We start from the raw sequence: 21941 nt of genomic DNA on the forward strand, positions 1-21941 counted from the left end.
TGTAGTTTATAAATTCTCTTCGTCAGTCTAGTCTCTTCTTCGTCACTCACCAAAATCACTTCAAAGAATATTCCGTTCTTTTTTCCTCGATATTCAGTTTTTTTTCTCTCCATGTTTCCATATTTGGTTCTTTAATTCTGTCACTTAAAGTGGCGTCACACTTGGCATTTCTCGCTAACATGCTACTTGCTTTTGCTACCTCGTTTGGGAAGAAACTACCTCGGTTATTTTTTTTTTCTTTTTTTTTTTCAAAATATCAAATGTCAAATGAATCTTGCGTCTTATAGCGAGAAGCTGAATGACGATCTAAGAGAAGTTAAATCTAGAATACGAATGTTAGACACATTGTCGAGATGTTCTTACAGAAGCTTAGAATATTGTACCCGAAGTCGTTTATACTCAAAACCAAATAGCAAAAGCGAATAGCATGCTATCCAAATGTGCCGCCACAACCATCTTCTTTACCGAGTGACATTTTTACAATTCATATCAGCTGACACCAGACGCTTTCATTCATGTCCATGGCAACCCGCGGGGCACCCACCGGCGCTGATTGGTTCCTAGGCAACTATGACGTCACGCGTGGGAATAGGCTTCCGTGAGCGTCACACATTAAGTCGGTGGACAAACGGCCCTTATGCATAAACTCACATATCGATTGCCTAAGCTGTACCTCGCGTCCTGGGCTGTAAATTCTTCTTGTCCTAGCCCTCGCCTGGAGTAGGAGGAACTCCCCTCTCCCCCCTCCCCTCTCCCACTTCCATCCTCCCCCTCCACCCTCCCACCTCCTCCTTCCCTCCCATCACCCACTTCCCACCTCCCCCGCCCACGCCAACCCCCGTATCTTATCATGACCTGACCAAAAATCGTCTGGTGCAAGTTCGAATCCAGTAATAGCGGTCATGGCTCAAGAAGTGGCTCAAGACCCAACGAAGATTATTATTATTATTATTATTATTATTAACATTTTTATTTTATTTTATTTCTTTGCATCCGAACTTCACGACTGAACTAATGATTGTTCGTGCATTAGCTAAGTCTGTAGAGCGAGACGCGTCACGACGACTCGTTGCAATGTCAACAACATTCCCCTTATCTGAAGGAAAACACGATCCTTCTAGATCATTCTCCTCTCCTCCCTCCATCCCTCCCTTCCTTCCCTGATCGCTCCTTTCCTCTCTCCCTTGTTCCCTTCCTCGCTTCCTTCTTCCCTCCTTCCCTTTCTTCCTCGTCCTTCGCTCCCTTCTTGCCTTTCTCCCTCACTTCCTTTCCTACCTACTTTCCTCCTCGCTTCCTTCTTTCCTTCCTTCCTTCTTTCCTTCCTCCCTCCTTCCCTTCCTTCACTTCCTTCCTCCCTCACTTCCTTTCCTACCTACTTCCCTCCTCGCTTCCTTCCTCCCTCCCTTACTTCCATTCTTACCTAGTTCCCTCCCTCCCTCCCTTCCTTCCATTCTCCCTTACTTCCTTTCCTACCTACTTCCCTCCCTCTCTCTATCCCTTTCTCCCTCACTTTTCCTACATTCTTCCTTCCCTCCCTCACTTCCTTTCCTACTTTCTTCCCTCCCTCCCTCTCTACCTCCCACCTTTCCTTTCTCCCTCCTTTACTTCCTCCCTCACTTCCTTTTCTCCCTCCTTCCCCTCCTTCCTTCCTCACTTCATTCTTACCTCCTTCTCTTCTTCCCTTCCTTTTTTCCTTAATCCCTTCTTTCCTTCATCCCCCTTTCCTTTCCTACCTCCTTCCCATTCTTCCTTCCTTTCTTCTTCCCTTCCTTCCTCCCTTCCTACCCCGCTCCATTCCTTTCCAACCCCAACTTCTCTTCCTCTCTCATTTCTTCTTTTTCGTTCCTTCGTTTTTTGTCTCTCCTTCACCCTCTTCGTGCCTCTCTCCTGCCATCCTTCCTTTACTCCGTTTTCTTTCTTCCATCCTTTTTTCTAACCTTCTTTCTTCACTCTCTCCTTCCCACCCCTTTCTCTGTTCCTCATTCTCCTCCTCTTCCTCCCTCCTTCCCATCCCTTTTTTCCCTGTTCCTCCTCTTCTTCCTCGCTCCTTTCCCCTCTATTCTTCCCTAAAATTGCCTGCTCCCCTCCTCCCTCTCTTCTTCCCATCCCTTCTTCCCCTGTTCCTCCTCCTCTTCCTCTCCACTGTATCCATATACCATTACTAACCATTACGATATCACATGCCTGACATGTGATCCACATTCATGCAAGGTGCCCGACAGACAACGGCCATTTGCAATGCCTCCAATCTTGCTGGCATCCACATTCCTAAATCGTAGACATCTGACTCAGACATACATCACACATCACGCCACCGCCCAACTGAAAGTTACCGAAACAAGTACAAAGTGTCGCCAGACAGATTATATTTATTAACCATTTCCATATACCTAACAAACTACATATTTATAACTCCAATCCATACATCATATCAAGGCACATCCACTAATGATAACCAGACACTTTAAACTACAACTAACACACAAACAGTGTTGTATAAATCCCAAACCTATGATCTAACTGTAAACTCGACACGAGACATGCAAAGATAGGCATATTCACACACACACAGGAGAGATTCTCCCTTAAAGGGAGCACCTGGGGACTCCCGGTAAGGGATTATATCCCTATGCTGTATCTCTTCGCTTCAGTAAACCAAGAAAGTCCGGAGAGGCTTTACGCTCCCTGCCACAGGTGTAGATTTTCACAGGATACAGATCTTCCCATCCCTTCTTCCCCTGTTCCTCCTCCTCTTCCTCGCTCCTTTTCCCCTCTTTTCTTCCCTATTTGCCTCCTCCCCTCCCTCAGTCCTTCTTCTTTTCTTCCCTATTTGCCTGTTTCCCTCCCTCAGTCCTTCCTTCCCCTTTTCTTCCTTATTTGCCTGCTTCCCTCTCTCAGTCCTTCCTTCCCCTTTTCTTCCCTATTTACATACTCCCCTCCCTCAGTCCTTCCTTCCTCTTTTTCCCTATTTGCCTCCTCCCCTTCCTCGCCCCCTCCTCTCTCTTTTCTTCCCTATTTACCTGCTCCCCTCCCTCGTCCCTCTTTTCTTCCCTATTTGCCTGCTCCCCTCCCTCGCCCCCTCCTCCCTCTTTTCTTCCCTAATTACCTGATTCCATCCCTCAGTCCTTCCTTCCTCTTTTCTCCCCTATTTACCTGCTCCCCTCCTCCCTCCTTCCCCTCCCAAACAGCCATAAGCGATCTCGCAAAAAAAATCGCTTCCTTTCTTTACTTCTAAACCACCTCTAGTCCCATCCTCCTTCCCTTCTAATCCTTCCCACTGCCCTCCAACAATACGTACCTTCCTGAGGTCTCTATTATTATTATTATTATTATTATTATTATTATTATTATTTTTTTTTTTTTTTTTTTTTTTTTTTTTTTTTTTTTTTTAACCTTTGGGAGTCTGGGAACTTTCTTGAAAAAAGTAATAAAAATAAAATAAATACAAAGTAAAATAAAATAAAATACAAGACAAAATAAAGTGAAATAAAACACAATAAAACAAAATAACTCAAGATAAGTACATTGATAAACAAATACACAGAAAACAGATTAAATTTAAATCTACGTCACTTCTCTATCATTATGTAATTACACTCTCTACTGTTTCCCTATTACTCTTATTTCACACTGATGACGATCTTTAATGTTGTGACCTAATCTGGTTCGTTAATTCTAACAAGCGAAATCAATTTCCATTTATCTAACCAATTACCCATTTAATCATCTACTGCGTTTACTTATTCACTTATTCATACTCATTTTATATTTTTTTCTACTTTATCGAATTTACCTGACGGGCGAGTCCCAGCCTAAGAGAGTTCAACGGAACTCAAATAGATAACTTCTGAACAAGTTGAGGAATTTACCGAAAACGCTACTAAGCCTCGTTTGGCGAAGAATCGGGCTCCAATAGAACACCCTATCGCCCCCCCCTCCCCCCCAACCTTTCCCATGATGCATCATTTCTTCCACCTAATCCATGGAATAACAATAATTAATGTAAAATTGACGTAAGATAAAAAAAAAAAAAAAGACAGATGAAGGATTAACAGACAAAAATAGATTAATAAGATATAAAAAGGGGGAGAGGGAGGAATAGAGAGAGAGGGAAGGAGAGGGACGGGTAGAGAGAGAGAGAGAGAGAGAGAGAGAGAGAGAGAGAGAGAGAGAGAGAGAGAGAGAGAGAGAGAGGGAATGAGGGAGTCAGGGAGGAGGGAAGAGAAAGGGAGAGAGGGAGGAAGGAGAGAGAGATAGGAAGAAAGCGAGAAGGGGAAGGGAGGAATAGAGAGAGATAGGAAGAAAGCGAGAAGGGGAAGGGAGGAATAGGGAGGGATAGGAAGAGAGGAAGGAGAGGAAGGGAGAAAGAAAGGAGGGGAGAAAGGGAGGGAGTTAGACAGAAGGGAGAGAGGGAGGGAGAGAGGGAGGGAGGGAGGGAGAGAGGGAGAGAGGGAGGGGTGAGAGGAAGGGAGAGAGAGGATAGGACGGTGGGAAGGAGGTGGGAGGGGTGAGAGGAAGGGAGAGGGAGGATAGGATGGTGGGAAGGAGGTGGGAGAGGGAAGGATAGAGAGGTGGAAGAGGGAAGGATAGGGAGGTGGGGGAGTGAGGGGTGAGAGAAAGGGATAAGTAGGGAAAGAGAGAGGAGAGAGGGATAGAGAGGGATAGAGAGGTGGGAGAGGGATAGAGAAGGATAGAGAGGTGGGAGAGGGAGGAATAGAGAGGTGGGTGATTGAGTGGTGAGATGAGGGGATAGAAAGGGAGGAAGGGAGGGAGGTGAGAGAGGGAGATGGAGGGAGATGGAGGGAGAGGGAGGGAGAGGGAGGGAGAGGGAGGGAGATGGAGGGATAGGGAGGGAGGGAGGGAGGGAGAGGGAGGGAGAGGGAGGGATAGGGAGGGAGGGAGGGAGAGGGAGGGATAGGGAGGGAGGGAGGTGGGGTCCACGGGCCGGATATTGGACGACGCGCCGTTCTATGGCTGGCAGACTCTAATCAACAACCCGAAACGATCACGGCAGTGCACAGCTACCTGCGGCCGGAGCCGCCACCGCCGCCACCTTTGCCCAGCCTGCCCGGACAGCTAGGGCAAGTGGCAGACGTGGGCAGCCGTTACGGGGGTCGAACTGGACACTTGTGTTCACAAGGCGAAGTCACAGTTGACCACACCTCAACTAGAAAGGGAGGGAGGGAGGGAGAGAGAGAGAGAGAGAGAGAGAGAGAGAGAGAGAGAGAGAGAGAGAGAGAGGGAAAGAGAGACAGAGGGAGAGGGAAAGAGAGACAGAGACAGAGGGAAAGAGACAGAGGGAAAGAGAGACAGAGGGAGAGGGAAAGAGAGACAGAGGGAGAGGGAAAGAGAGACAGAGGGAGAGGGAAAGAGAGACAGAGGGAGAGGGAAAGAGAGACAGAGGGAGAGGGAAAGAGAGACAGAGGGAGAGTGAAAGAGAGACAGAGTGAAAGAGAGACAGAGGGAGAGGGAAAGAGAGACAGAGACAGAGGGAAAGAGAGACAGAGGGAGAGGGAAAGAGAGACAGAGGGAGAGGGAAAGAGAGACAGAGAGAGGGAAAGAGAGACAGATACAGAGAGGGAAAGAGAGACAGATACAGAGAGGGAGAGAGAGATACAGAGAGTGAGAGAGATACAGAGAGGGAGAGAGAGATACAGAGAGGGAGATACAGAGAGGGAGAGAGAGGGAGAGAGAGATACAGAGGGAGAGAGAGATACAGAGGGAGAAAGAGATACAGAGGGAGAAAGAGATACAAGGAGAAAGAGAGAAACACAGGAAGAGATAGACACAGAGTAGGGAGAGAGGGAGGGAGAGAGAGAGAGAGAATAAGAGAGAGGGGGGACGGAGAGATAAAGAGAGAGAAACCAATCAAACTACGCAAACAATATTCGACATTTTTTCCCCCCCGAACAGGAGACCACGGGAGAGGAACCACCAACGCTCAAGTTACTGAACCGATTCCATGTCCATTCTCCTGTTCAAAAAACGTCCATACATGTTCAAACATGTCTACGCAATTTCATACCTGTTGATACATGTTGTCCTTGTTCATAAAAGTTCGTGAATGTTCAATAACATCCACACTTTTTTTATTTCATTTAATCTTCACCCACGCCTTCCTTACAAAGGTTCATCAATATTCATCAATAATATTTGTGAGTATTGATGAATATTCATCAATAATATTGATGAATATTGATGAATATTTACCAATAATATTGATGAATATTGTTGAATATTCACCAATAATATTGATGAATATTGATTAATATTCACCAATAATATTGACGAATATTCACCAATATTGATGAATATTGATGAATATTTACCAATAATATTGATGAATGTTGATGAATATTCATCAATAATATTGATGAATGTTGATGAATATTCATCAATAACATCATCCACATTTTTATTTCTTTATCGTGAAAATTTCATTTACTTTTATCCTTCATCCACGCCTTCCTCACGAATATTTGTCACGAATATTCATCAATAACATTGATGAATATTCTTGAGTATTCATCAATAATACCATCCACATCTTTTCTTTTCTTTATCATGACAATTTCATGCGTTCCTATCTTGTTCTCATTTGCCCGTCACCCAAGTCTTCCTCATTTCCGACGCACTGAATTCCGACGCACTGCATTCCGGCGCACTGCATTCCGGCGCAATTTGTCGCGTGCCGGAACAAGGAACGACATCTGGGCGACATGTCCTTGACGGCTTGGGAGGGGACATGATTCTACCTACCTGTGGCACTTGGCGCCAAGTGCCAAGTGCCAAGTGCCAGAAGGACAAATGACCTTGCGCCGCAACGACCCGGTCTAACCTTCCCAAAGAATCAAGTTTCATCGCTTACTACAGGGAACAGTCTCAGAAACCATTCAGTGAGTGCTGAAACTATCATTCGTTTAAAGAAAAGGGTTAGATACCTTTATGGATGGGGAGGATAGGTGGCAAGAGGCATGGAACTGCCTAGTATAGGTCTTAAGGTCTCTCGTAGTCTCATTCTTTCCGTTGTCTCCTTTTTACTGACGTTCTGTTCTTTCTCTATGTCTCCGTCTTTCTCTGCCTCTGTCTCTCTGTTTGTTTCTCTTTCTCTTTCTCGCTCTCTTTCTCTTTCTCTCGCTCTGTTTGTCTTTATCTAAATCTCTCGCTGTCTATCTCTATCTCTCTTTCGTTGTCTCTATCTCTCTTTCGTTGTCTCTATCTCTCTCTCTCGCTGTCTCTATCTCTCTCGCTGTCTCTATCTCTCTCGCTGTCTCTATCTCTCTCGTTGTATCTACCTCTCTCGCTGTCTCTATCTCTCTCGCTGTCTCTATTTCTCTCTCGCTGTCTCTATTTCTCTCTCGCTGTCTCTATTTCTCTCTCGCTGTCTCTATCTCTCTCGCTGCATCTATATCTCTCTCGCTGTCTTTATCTCTCGCCGTCTCTATCATTTTTTCTTTTTGTGTGTCTCTTTTTGTCTGTCTATCCCTTTCTATTTCTCTCTCTCTCTCTCTTTCTGCCTCCTGCTCTCATTCCTTTCCTTCACGTTCTCTCTTTCCCTTGCGTTCTCTTTTCCTTCCCTCACTCCCTCACCCCTTCCCTCACTTACCAACACCCTCATTCAGTCTTTAAATGAACTCTTGAGGTTTGGCCCAATGATTCCCCGTATGAGCTCTTCGAAGTTCGCATTGCGAACTCGGGCGCGATCCAATCAAACACCCAAGTGCCGCATAAGGAGCCAGATCGACCCCGAAATAAGAGAAGGAGGAAGAGGAGTAAGAAGAGGAGGAAGAAGAGGAAGAAGTGGAGGAAGAAGTGGAGGAAGAAGAGGAGGAAGAAGTGGAGGAAGAAGAGGAGGAAGAAGTGGAGGAAGAAGAGGAAGAAGAAGAAGAGTGAAGAACCTAATCAGAGGAGGTACTTTCCCGGAGATCCCTATCAGACCAGCTCATCATCATCAAGCTCTTCCGTGCTTGTCTGTCTCTCATAGAAGAGATCCTGAAGAAGCAGAAGAAAAGGAAGCAGAAGAAAAGGAAGCAGAAGCAGGAGAAGAAGCAGAAGAAAAAACAGGAGAAGAGAAAACAGGAGAAGAAGAAGCAGCAGAAGAAGCAGAAGAAAAGGAATCAGAAGAAAAGGAAGCAGAGGAAGAAGATGAAGAAGACCCTGAGACGTTGAAGACGAAGAAGAAGAAGAGACCTTGAGACGCTGAAGAAGAAGAAGAAGAAGAAGAGGAGACCCTGAAGAAGAAGAGACCTTGAGACGCTGAAGAAGAAGAAGAGACCCCGATACGCTGAAAAAGAAGAGACCCCGATACGCTGAAGAAGAAGAGACCCTGAGACGCCGAAGAAGAAGAAGAGAACCTGAGACGCCGAAGAAGAAGAAACCCTGAGACGCTGAAGAAGAGACCCTGAGACGCTGAAGAAGAGACCCTGAGACGCCGAAGAAGAAGAGACCCGGAGACGCTGAAGAAGAAGAGACCCCGAGACGCTGAAGAAAAAGAGACCCTGAGGCGCTGAAGAAGAGACCCCGAGACGCTGAAGAAGAAGAAGAAGAGAACCTGAGACCCCGAAGAAGAAGAAGAGGACATGAGACGCCGAAGAAGAAGAAGAGAACCCAAGACGCCGAAGAAGAAGAAGAGACCCTGAGACGCTGAAGAAGAAGAGAACCCAAGACGCTGAAGAAGAAGAAGAGAGCCTGAGACGCTGAAGATTTAAAAGAAGAGAACCTGAGACGCTGAAAAAGAAGAAGAGACCCTGAGATGCTGAAGAAGAGGAGACCTTGAGACGCTGAAGAAGAGACCCTGAGATGCTGAAGAAGAGACCCTGAGACGCTGAAGAAGAAGAGACCCTGAGACACCGAAGAAGAGACCCTGAGACGCTGAAGAAGAAGAAGAGAACCTGAGACGCTGAAGAAGAAGAGAACTTAAGAAACTGCGGTCAGGTTCTTGTGAGTCGTGGAAGGCGTACCATCTTTGGGTCGTACATTTGCAACATTAATTAATCATTTACGACCTCGTAAACCTAAGAGTATCGTAACTTTTGGACATAACGATGCGCTTGATGAAGCTCTCCAGCAGACATTTGTACACGAATGGATCCGTTTTCAATCAACAGATTACTAAACGAGAGAAAACACCCTCGCAACTTAAAGCTGCCCCTTCCTTCTCTCTCATACCAAGAGGTCATGCATGGAAAGCTCCCAGGCAGACAACCCATCGTATCCTGTTCAACATGTACTAAAAAAAAAAAAAAAAAAAAAAAAAAAATAATAATAATAATAATAATAATAATAATAATAAATAAATAAAAATAGAGATAGAGAGAGAGAGAGGTACAGGTACAGTTGGAATATTTTCTCGGGATCAGTTGTAGAGTCTTGTAACTAAGATCTGGGAAGTTGATGTGTAGTAATTCATCAAGAATAAACACACAAAGACCACTTTACTTCCGCGGCTATCAATGACACACACATATTTAATTACACAAGAAATAAAATAATTCTAATACAAGCACAGACACAAATTGTCAAGAAACTTATGTTCCCCACTGTACAAGGGGAGGTAGGGAGCTCAAAATATTTCATATAACCCATTTACTTTTCTATGCACTTAAAATATTTCACGGATCAAATTTTCTTTTTCTCTGCATAAAATCTTTCACGGGTCCCATTTTCTTTTTCTGCGCTTAAAATCTTTCATGGAGCCCATTTTTTTCCTGCATTTAAAAGCTTTCACGGATCCCATTTTCTTTTTCTCTGCATAAAATCTTTCACGGGTCCCATTTTCTTTTTTTTTGTATAAAATCTTTCATGGAACCCATTTTCTTTTCCTGCGCTTAAAATCTAAGGCCACAGACTTCAAAAGGTTCAGCTGCAATAAATCTCCTTTAGGTTAACTTCAGCAGACTTCAGGAAACTTTGGCCTCGTCTTCAGACTTAAGCAAATAACTTACTTCGGGAGCTGGCAACAGAAAACTAACACAAACCGCTCCTTTCCAGAGGGTTGTCGGTTTCTTTGGAAGAAAAGAAGACCTAAAGAAAATGGGATGATGAGGAGGAGGCGGAAGAGAAAGAGGATGTCCAAGGAGGAGGAAAAGGAGGAAGAGGATGAAGAGGAGGAAGATGAGGAAGAGGAGGAAGATGAGGAAGATGAGGAGGAAGATGAGGAGGAAGAGGAGGAGGAAGAGGAGGAAGAGGAGGAAGATGAGGAGGAAGAGGAGGAAGAGGAGGAAGATGAGGAGGAAGAGGAGGAAGATGAGGAGGAAGATGAGGAGGAAGATGAGGAGGAAGATGAGGAAGATGAGGAGGAAGATGAGGAGGAAGATGAGGAGGATGAGGAGGAAGAGGAGGAAGAGGAGGAGGATGAGGAGGAAGAGGAGGAGGATGAGGAGGAAGAGGAACAGGAGGAACAGGAGGAAAAGGCTCTGGTCTTTAGGGACATCACCGAGTCCCCTGAGGGACGGACTCTATAAATCTTGAGCAGTCAGAAGCGGCAGAAGGGAGTAAAGTTGAACGAGTATGGGGAGGGGAACTGGGTTGGGCCGAGTCGGACTGGATTGGGTCATTTCTCTTTCTCTCTTTTTCTCTTTCTTTCTCTCGCTTTCTCTCTCTCTCTCTCTCTCTCTCACACACACACACACACACACATGCACATACACACACACGGCTGAAATAGTTTCAGTATCGCTGCGCTGCGGGTTGTTACTCCAACTCTCGTGGACGGGGAGTTGGGGGTGTGCGTGCGTGAAGGTCACAGTATTACCCATAGATCGGTCATACGAGCTCTGAGCTCTCACCGGAAGGTTGATAACTATCGATCACGAGTCCAACACGTGATCCAAGACCAGAGTGAATACACACACACAAATTATATGTATATATATATATATATATATATATATATATATATATATATATATATATATATATATATATATATAATGCATCCTTACCAAATAATTTATCAATCCCTTATAAGGAAGTTAGCCACGTCGAAGGCGGGTACCTACTCCCACCCGTTCCACTCCCATCCACCACTCCCTCCACCCCTCCCATCTTAGCTCCTCGTGGATGACGGGTCATCCCTGTATCCTGCCCATTACCCTGGGTCAGAAGCAATTACAAAATAATATTACAATATAATAAAATTACATTAATGAATGGTAATAATGAATAAATAGAAATGATATTACAAATAATATAATAATATAAATAAATAATGAATAAATAATGAATAAAAAATAAATATAATATTACAAAATAATAATATTCCTTTATCCATGGCTTGAGGAAGAGCATATTCCCTGTTCTGAGCAATGATAATGAAAATCAATATTCCATTATTCATGTCCTGGTGTCAGGGGCACACACCGAGGCAGGGAACGCAACAGCGGCAGCAGTAGAAGCAACAGCGGCAGCAGTAGAGGCAACAGCGGCAGTAGAAGCAGAAGCAGAGGCAGCAGTAGTAGCAGAAGTAGAAGCAGCAGGAGAAGCAGAAACAGCAGATGCAGAAGAAGCAGTAGAAGCAGAAGCGGCAACAGCAGCAGCAGAAGTAGAAGCAGAAGCAGTAGAAGCAGCACATGCAGCAGAAGCAGAAGTAGAGGCAGCAGAAGCAGCGGCAGCAGAAGTAGATGCAGCAGAAGCAGAAGCAGAAGTAGAGGCAGCAGAAGCAGCGGCAGCAGAAGTAGATGCAGCAGAAGCAGAGGCAGCAGAAGTAGAGGCAGCAGTAGAAGCACAAATAGAGGCAGAAACAGCAGTGGAAGCAGAAACAGCAGTGGAAGCAGAAACAGCAGTAGAAGCAGAAACAGCAGTAGAAGCAGAAACAGCAGTAGAAGCAGAAACAGCAGTAGAAGCAGAAACAGCAGTAGAAGCAGAAACAGCAGTGGAAGCAGCAGAAGGAGCATCAACAACAACAGAAGCTCCGAGCCTCGGCCCCAATTACATACAAGAGCGGAGGGTAATAAATGGCGGTAATAAATAAATGTCGGTAATAAATAAATAAATAAATAAATAAGTGGGCGGAAATAAATAAATTGATAAACAAAATGAGCGAATAAATGATAAAAGTACACAAGTAAATGAACAAGGAAATTAATTATATATATTTTTTTTCTGCTGCAGTTTCAAAAGTTACATTTGTTGTGGCGTGAGGTTATGGAGGTGGCCACCATGTACAGCTGTGGACAAATATCCTTGGTGTGGTTTTCGTTATTGGTGGCTGACCGCATAGCGTAGCCACTCAAAGACTCATCTATTTTGATGCATTTAGATAAATAAACATATACTATTCGAGGCAAAATACACACACACACACGTGCACACACACATATACACATATACATATGCACGCGCGCATACGCACACACACACACACACACACGTGCACACGAGTACACAAGCACACATATACACACATATATATATGCACGCGCGTGCACACACACACACACACAATGGTAAGGCACGGCTGACCAGAAACCCGTGGAAAAGACCACTACGTGGACTCTCCCCTTTATGTAAACCTGTTCAATGAGAGATCGTTTCCGTCGCCGCCCCTGACTTCGTCCTCTTCCCCCCCCCCCGAAATGCAGCCACGGCCACCGCCCCTCGGTACCCCCCCTTCGCCACAGACTGACGTCACAAATTATGCACGAGCTTCGCACACAGCGGAGGTCGCCGGGATCCACACCGAACTCGAAGGGCTCGGTCCTGCGGAAGGAACAAAGTACTCAGGTAGCCAGTGATCATCAATGATCCAAAGGCCACGACCTTTACATTATCCAACACCCTGCCGAGCTCCGAACTCCGAGATCGAGTGTTTCTTCGTCAGGATGAAGACGTGGGTGCTGAAGGATCAAGACGTGGGTGCTGAAGGATCAAGACGTGGTGTGTTGAAGGATCAAGACGTGGGTGCTGAAGGATCAAGACGTGGGTGCTGAAGGATCAAGACGTGGGTGCTGAAGGATCAAGACGTGGGTGCTGAAGGATCAAGACGTGGGTGCTGAAGGATCAAGACGTGGGTGCTGAAGGATCAAGACGTGGGTGCTGAAGGATCAAGACGTGGGTGCTGAAGAATCAAGACGTGGGTGCTGAAGAATCAAGACTTGGGTGCTGATGTATCAAGACGTGGGTGCTGAAGGATCAAGACGTGGGTGCTGAAGGATCAAGACGTGGGTGCTGAAGGATCAAGACGTGGGCGCTGAAGGATCAAGACGTGGGCGCTGAAGGATCAAGACGTGGGTGCTGAAGGATCAAGACGTGGGCGCTGAAGGATCAAGACGTGGGCGCTGAAGGATCAAGACGTGGGTGCTGAAGGATCAAGACGTGGGAGCTGAAGGATCAAGACGTGGACGCTGAAGGATCAAGACGTGGGCGCTGAAGGATCAAGACGTGGGTGCTGAAGGATCAAGACGTGGGTGCTGAAGGATCAAGACGTGGGCGCTGAAGGATCAAGACGTGGGCGCTGAAGGATCAAGACGTGGGCGCTGAAGGATCAAGACGTGGGCGCTGAAGGATCAAGACGTGGGAGCTGAAGGATCAAGACGTGGGTGCTGAAGGATCAAGACGTGGGCGCTGAAGGATCAAGACGTGGGCGTTGAAGGATCAAGACGTGGGCGCTGAAGGATCAAGACGTGGGCGCTGAAGGATCAAGACGTGGGCGCTGAAGGATCAAGACGTGGGCGCTGAAGGATCAAGACGTGGGCGCTAAAGGATCAAGACTACAACCTGTGGGACTCGACAGATCTTGATACTTTTCGTGAAGGGAGTCCCTTCCTCGAGATGAACGTAATCGTCTAAGGTCGGAAGAAGCTACGAGGGCGATGTAGTGTGGAGGAGGGTCTGTCCTTTGCTTTCTCCTTACTCCTCCAGCAGGGACGTCCTCCTTGGCCCGAGGAAAATCATCCGACGTTTGCACCAACGACATCAGTATAAGGACCTGACGTTTGTACTAACAACATCAGTATAAGGACCTGACGTTTGTACTAACAACATCAGTATAAGGACCTGACGTTTGTACTAACAACATCAGTATAAGGACCTGACGTTTGTACTAACAACATCAGTATAAGGACCTGACGTTTGTACTAACAACATCAGTATAAGGACCTGACGTTTGTACTAACAGCATCAGTATAAGGACCTGACGTTTGTACTAACAGCATCAGTACAAGGACCTGACGTTTGTACTAACGACATCAGTATAAGGACCTAACGTTTGTACAAACGACATCAGTACAAGGACCTGACCGTAGCGAAAGGGACAACGTATTTTTTCGTCGTTCCAACTTTCATCCATCAAACGGGGTTATCAGACTGGGATATTCTTCCTTCAACTGTTGGAGCAGATTTCCAGGCCGCAGCTTCCAGGAAGCAATCTGATGTGCTGGAAGAAAATCAGATATGCTGGAAGAAAATAATTTTCCTCCAGCTTATCAAACGACATTTTACGTAAACTGTCCAGGAAACAAACTAATTTGTCATAGTGGTTTTCCGGAGAAAAAAAAAAAAAAAAAAAAAAAAAAAATTCCTGGAGGTTGGGCGATACCGCCGATTAATCGGAGGTCGGAGGAAAATTAAAATAACCCATTGTGATAATCCCTTAACAGGAAACTCGGGGCCCTCGGTCCCGGCACAACAAAGAGATGTTCCCTTTATGTTTGATCCCCCCCCAACCCGAGTGCCAATTTCGTTGATGCTCTCTAATTCCCCTTGGGAGGTGCCATGGCATCATCCCATGACGTGAGTGCCAGCCTTGATACGAGGGGAAACGTAGTGCCACGCGATTAAATAGCATTTATGACGTATTCATTCGACCGTTTCCCGTTTTCTGTGAATCCAAACAGCAAAGTGCCGCCATGTTATTCTGTACTTTTGCTCTGACAACCGCAGACTATTCTTAATCAATTTCGTGCCATTTTTCCATAGTAAGCGGCACTTTTTCTCTGTATATGTATGTATGCATGTATGTATGCATACACGTATGTATGCATACACGTATGAATGTCTGTATGTGCATATACTGTGTGTATGTGTATGTATATATAAATATATATGCTAATTAGAACACGGGTACGTGTGTTCACTTATGCACTGGATGTAATATACGAAAGCGCTCTGCTTCGTTAGTTTCTTTTTTCCAAGTGGTATACTTTGCATATATATATATATATATATATATATATATATATATATATATATATTGTGACATCATGACAGGTTTATGAATGGTAAGAATGGAAAGACACGATTGAGAACAAGAGGCTTGTTCTCAATCATGTCTTTCCATTCTTACCATTCATATATATATATATATATATATATATATATATATATATATATATATATATATATGCAGAAAGATCACTATTAACAACACGTGATCCACAAATTTTGCTGGTAACCACTGTTTTCTTCCGATTTCCTTAGTGGTTACCAGCAAATATATATATATATATATATATATATATATATATATATATATATATATATATATATGCTGCGACATTCTGACAGGTTGACGTAAGTGGGAGTAGGGAACACAGGAGTCTTAGTCTGAGTTTATTCCCGACTAGTTTAGCAGGTATGCTTTTTCAAAGGAATGGTGTACAAAATGGGCTCTTGGCTTTTATGCACGAGGGAAACCTAACTTCCTCTCCGCGTTGCCAGAATTGTCCATTTAGGTCATATCATTATTATTACTATTATATTATATATATATATATTATATATATACATATATATACATATATATTTCTATTGTTTGTTAGGAAAGGGAAAGCATATACAAGAACTTGTTGTTTTCTACTAACCATTATTCTTCATTCATTTTGTCCTTTGGGAATTATTTCTCTTCGCCAGGTTAACCTACTCTTTTCCCTTCTGACCAATCCAGGTAATGTACGAGTACAAACATTTCTCTTTCCTTTTTTTCCAAAGTCTATATTAAGAAATTACTAAACATTTTACCATTCTTCTGACATAGGGACACTTCACAGGAGCCGTTCTATTTTTGTTCTCCGTGATGGAAGAACATAAGAATGAAGGAGAATGCAAGAGACCATAGGGCCTACACTAGGTAGTTCCGTGTCCATGACCACCAGTCATCCCTATCCATAAAGTTGTCTAACCTTTCCTTAAAACAACCGATAGTTTCAGCGCTCACTAGTATATGGTTACTAAGTCTATTCCATTCGTTGATCACTCTATTAGTGAACTAGTTCTTGCCTATTTCCTGTTTAAATTATTTAACCTGATTGTCGCCTGGAGATTTTATTCAACAAAGAAGAAAACCCTCTCTCACCACAAAAAAAAAAAAAAAAAAAAAAAAAAAAAAAAAAATGCACGCTTCAAGTGATCCATACTAATTCAGAACTACAGACAATATATCTTTCGTTCTCGAGTATTTTATAAGGACTATTCTCGATATCATATCTTACAAATACAATGATCTTGCTTTAATATATAGAGAGAAAGCTGCATTAAAGCTACAACAACGAAAGATGTGGGCCATGATTCAATGTCCACAGAAGCACAGACAAGCGAATTTGATCGGCCGAGGTACTCCTTGCTAAATGTCAAGAGCTGTTGCACAACTTTACAAAGACCATTTACATTTTGTTCGCGTTTTCCTTTTCTCTAACATCTTTAACTGATAATCTCGTCTCTTAGCCGGGTTGTCTGACCACACAGGGCAAAGATGACGGCTTCGACCGCAAAATTCTCACGTTGACTTTTTAGAAGTATTCTAGATTTTTTTCATATCTTAACTATGTATGGAAATCTTGACTGCTTCAAGCTGGTTTATGAAGCTGGAAGTACTGTTTTTGCTCATACTTAGTGCGCCAAATATATAACACCCCGGTGTTGCCACGATGAAATTTAGAATATGCTCTTTATTCTTCATATTATATATATATACATATGTTATATTTGGTGTTCAGGGAGATAACAGCCAGTTCTCTCTATATCAGAAAATAACCTAAATTCAGAAATTTCCAATAATCGGAAAAATTCGTTTTAACACTGGAAGTGCTTCTGGTATACAGAATGCACTACAATTCGATTTTTTCGTTCCAAATATTGGAAATTTCCTCGCTTTGGATTTTCCCAATATACAGAACTATTAAGAGGCATCCAGGAACAGAGGGGCATCCAGGCCACTTTTACTGGTTTTGAGTTAAGCGTGTCAATTCTTCATGTGAGCCATCCTAGGTTTACGATTCTTCGGTTGTATAAGTTGACGACAATAAGCATAACCCTCATTCAACTTAACTCAACTTAACCTACTAAGTATTTCAGCGGCTTTGACCCATCGTTTTTCGCTCATATTTCCGAAATAATCATTCACATCAGCATGGTATATTAGCACAGCCTAATTCACACCCGGCCATAATTTTTGACGTTATAGTGTATTCACAAGTGTATTTAATTACGGTGTTTACTCTTGATATTGTGTGTGTTGTAGCCGACACCCGTGAAGTAAATCGAACAAGTGAAGTTGGGATACACGAGGTAGTTTGTGATGACGTCACGACTTCACCTGTTCGATTTACTTCACGGGTGTCGGCTACGACACACTTAATATCAAGAGTAAACGCCGTAATTAAATACACTTGTAAATGCCCTCTAACGTCAAAAATTATGGCCGGGTGTGAATTAGGCTGTGCTAATATATCATACTGATGTGAATGGTTATTTCGGAAATATGAGCGAAAAACGATGGGTCAAAGCCGCTGAAATACTTAGTAACTTAACCTAACCTAATCTTTATTCCACTGCATGATATTCGGCGTTCTGGGGCGACAGTTCTTCAGGTGGGATCTCATGGGGTAACGATTCTTCATGTGGGCGTTCTAGGGTGACAATTCTTCAAGTGGGATCTCATGGGGTGACAATTCTTCATGTGGGATCTCATGGGGTGACAATTCTTCAAGTGGGATCTCATGGGGTGACAATTCTTCAAGTGGGATCTCATGGGGTGACAATTCTTCAAGTGGGATCTCATGGGGTGACAATTCTTCAAGTGGGATCTCATGGGGTGACAATTCTTCAAGTGGGATCTCATGGGGTGACAATTCTTCAAGTGGGATCTCATGGGGTGACAATTCTTCAAGTGGGATCTCATGGGGTGACAATTCTTCATGTGGGCCTTCTGGGTTGACAATTCTTCGTGTGGACGTTCTGGGGTGACAATTCTTCAAGTGGGCGTTCTGGGGTGACAATTCTTCAGATGGGATCTCATGGATCCTAAGAAGTCGTAATCCTCCTTTATAAATATATAGATCCGTACTTAACTAGAAACCAGTTAAAGTGGCGAGGGTGCCCCTCTGTTTCTGGACGCCTACTATGTATCTGGATAAAATTACCAGAGGCAAGAAGACTTTAGATACAGACTGTGCGTAGAGTCAGTTACAGAAGATTGCCTGAAGAACTTAAGGTCAATTCCACCGTGAAACTCAGAGCGAGAGAGCTCGCTTTAAATCTACCGCACAACCATCCGATGCGGAAATGGTACGGAGTTTCTCAAAGATTTTTTTTTAACAAGATCTTATTCACCGAAAATATAAACAACAATACATTAATATCACGAGAGAAGGTCTGCATGGGGACATCGTGTCGATAGGAGGATCGGCCGTGGTTTAATTGATTCACACAGAATTTAATCGAGAGAGAGAGGGGAGAGGGAGGGGGGAGAGGGAGGGGGGAGAGGGAGGGGGGAGAGAGAGAGAGAGAGAGAGAGAGAGAGAGAGAGAGAGAGAGAGAGAGAGAGAGAGAGAGAGAGGGGGAGAGAGAGAGAGAGGGGGGAGAGAGAGAGAGAGGGGGGAGAGAGAGAGAGAGGGGGGAGAGAGAGAGAGAGGGGGAGAGAGGGGAGAGGGGGGAGAGAGGGGAGAGGGGGGAGAGAGAGGGGAGAGGGGGGAGAGGGGAGAGGGGGGGAGAGGGGAGAGGGGGGGAGAGGGGAGAGAGGGGAGAGGGGAGAATGAGGGGGGGAGAGGGGAGAATGAGGGGGGGAGAGGGGAGAATGAGGGGGGGAGAGGGGAGAGACGGGGAGACAAAGAGGGGAGAGAGAGAGGAGAGAGGAGAGAGAGAGAGAGAGAGAGAGAGAGAGAGAGAGAGAGAGAGAGAGAGAGAGAGAGAGAGAGAGGGGAGAGAGAGAGGGGAGAGAGAGAGAGAAGAGAGAGGGGAGAGAGGGGAGAGAGTGAGCGGCTGCTACCATCACGCGTTACCATGGCAACCGCAACGACGACGACGACGACGGTTAGGCTGTTCTCCGACCTTCTCTCTTCTTAGCCGCCGCGTGCGTTCGTCTGTACGTCTTTCGTATTACGCCCGAGACTGTACATACGCACGAGGTGTTGTTCTCCATGTTCTTGAGAACAGAAGTGAACAGATAATTTCGTTCGTTTATCAATAAAGATTTATAGATGACACTTTAAACAATTCATGTAAATAAGAGAAAAAAAAATACAGCACAAGATTTTCGAGTGTTTTTCTTAAAGAACGACTCAAGGATTACTCGAAGATCTTCCCGAAAGAAACGGGAGGGAAGAATCTCAACCCTTGCACTGCACTTCACTTGTGCTCTGAACGCCGTCAGGTGATTCTATTCAGCCAAGGGAATACTAGCAGTACTAATAGTAGTAGTAGTAATACTAGTAACAGTAGTAGTAGTAATACTAGTAGCAGTAGTAGTAGTAATACTAGTAGCAGTAGTAGTAATACTAGTAGCAGTAGTAGTAATACTAGCAGCAGTAGTAGTAATACTAGCAGTAGCAGTATTACTAGCAGTAGTAGTAGCAGTAGTAGTAATACTAGCAGTAGTAGTAATACTAACAGTCGTAGTAATACTAGTAGTAGTAATACTAGTAGTAATACTAGAAGTAGTAGTAGTATTGATTATAGTACCAAATTGTACCAGGGCTCATTCACTCCAAGAATCTTTAGACTTCAGTCGGGAGGGGGGGGGTGGGTCCAAGGCAAAGCATTCTACTCATGTCTAGCAGAGGTGATGGCAGAACAAACAAAGAGCAGTATTGTAGCGTGGATGAGATGTAGACTCACTCTTAAGATCAGCCCTCCTGTGCCTGAGAGGTACCAGGTCCTCACCCTCTAAATCAGCACACATACAAAACCCCGATTTTGAGCAGACTGTAGTGGAAAGTAAGATAAATGGATAAATGAATAAATAAATAAATACATATATTTGTAGCATGAACTCTGACCTCATGACTTCCTGACTCTTTACGCTGGTATGCTTTGAAAAAGCATACCTGCGAAACTAGTCAGGAATAAGCAAGACTAAGACTCCTGTGTTTCCTACTCCGCTTACGTCAAATATATATATATATATATATATATATATATATATATATATATATATAATATAACACACTAGTAGTAGTAAAAGTAATAGTATTAGCCTCTGTCCATAACCGATTTTATACTGTATTACCTTAACACTAATTATCCTCATCACTATTATTACCACTAGTGCGGCTTCCAAGAACTATAAATCTATTAACCACTATATTTAGTTTGAGTGATCACATTTACAATCAGCATCTATCACGTAATTTTTCCTCGGTATTACCTTCATTACTGTCACTTTACTGCACTATTACTGATCATAACTGCGATATAAATACGAATACTGTCCTAAGTACAACAGCGTCGCGTCTCTTACCAACTGACGCCAGTAATTTTACTACTTATTTCTTATAATAAATATGTGGTCAGTATAACCCGTAAGAGCTATATAGAATACGCTCCTGTCAACTGTCAGCCACGAGCACTACTGCTCTGCTGACAGACAGCCATTTACGCTTCTGTCAGCCCTGCCGACACCTGTCAAAGACCACGCCCACCTTCACTCGAACTGACAGTCATACGTCAACCATGATAGGCGCTGACAGCTGCAGCAGGCTCTGCGACGCCTATGCTGACAGCATGTCCTGTCAATAGTACATGCGCTGATGATAAACCGTTGACTGACAGCTATAACTCGTCCGAAATCAGTCGTCGCTACAGGTGGACTGGTGTCCACGCGTGTCGGCAAATGCGAACTATTTCTATAATTTTATATTACCAATGATTTAGTGTTTTTAGTGATACTTTAGTGATATTTGGCTAACAATTCCACACGCCTCGTTGACAACACGAAAAGCCAAACCAAATTTCTCTCATCACTTTTTATTTGTACCACTTTAGATAAATGACAAACAATAAACACATTTTTCCTCCCCCAACGACGCAATACGGTGTGGGTTTGTGTTTACAAGATGCTGGAAGCATGATTATTGGTATTACTACAACTACTACATACTACGACAGACCCACGTGCCAAGACCAGCTACTCACCGCCTTGCTTTCCGCATCACTGCCAGCCAGATCGTAGTCGTCCTTCCGTTTGGCACGGCAGTCCGATCTTTGACATAAACACTTCCCGCCTTTTCCCAACCGTCGACGACACTCCTTCCCCGCCCGCCAGGCCCTTAGCACGTAGGCCACGGGCCACAGACCAACGGTCGTAGCATGACAACCAGAGGTAATGTTGGCCACAGGGGTGATTTTCATACAACACAACAAGCACCAGAGAGTAGAATTACCCTCCCTTCCTCACAGCCCAGACGCAACTGGACTGACAAGCCAAGAGCGATAATCGAGATGGTGTGTGTCGTCTGCTGCTGATGTTCCCGCCTACTCCCCCTCCCCTCCTGCGCCGCTTCCTCCACTGCGCATGTCGCTCTGCGCACCAGCAGCCCATGCCGCACAGTTTGCGAATTCCCTGAACATTTTCTCAAGGTTTCGTTTGGCGAGGCGATTGTCATTCCGTTATTTGGAAACGTTCGTCTTCTAGATCCTTTTCTCCACACATTCGCAAGAGCTAACAGATTAAACAAAGCTTTCCAAAGCGAAAGAAGAGAGAGAAATAGCGACAGTACGTGAGATCAAAG

General features: G+C 44.3%; 1 protein-coding gene across 1 annotated transcript in view; it reads right to left on the reverse strand.

The window, feature by feature from the left end:
- The window catches only part of LOC143018393 (uncharacterized), a 726525-nt gene extending 704863 nt beyond the window's left edge, over positions 1-21662 (reverse strand). The window contains exon 1 of the mRNA XM_076173750.1: positions 21346-21662. The gene's annotated coding sequence lies outside the window, so the exon portion shown is untranslated. The remainder of the gene's footprint in view (positions 1-21345) is intronic.
- Positions 21663-21941: the final 279 nt, after the last annotated feature.

This window comes from Oratosquilla oratoria, chromosome 34, assembly GCF_046742065.1.
Source record: "Oratosquilla oratoria isolate Oo_2021 chromosome 34, ASM4674206v1, whole genome shotgun sequence".
Classification (NCBI taxonomy): domain Eukaryota; kingdom Metazoa; phylum Arthropoda; class Malacostraca; order Stomatopoda; family Squillidae; genus Oratosquilla; species Oratosquilla oratoria.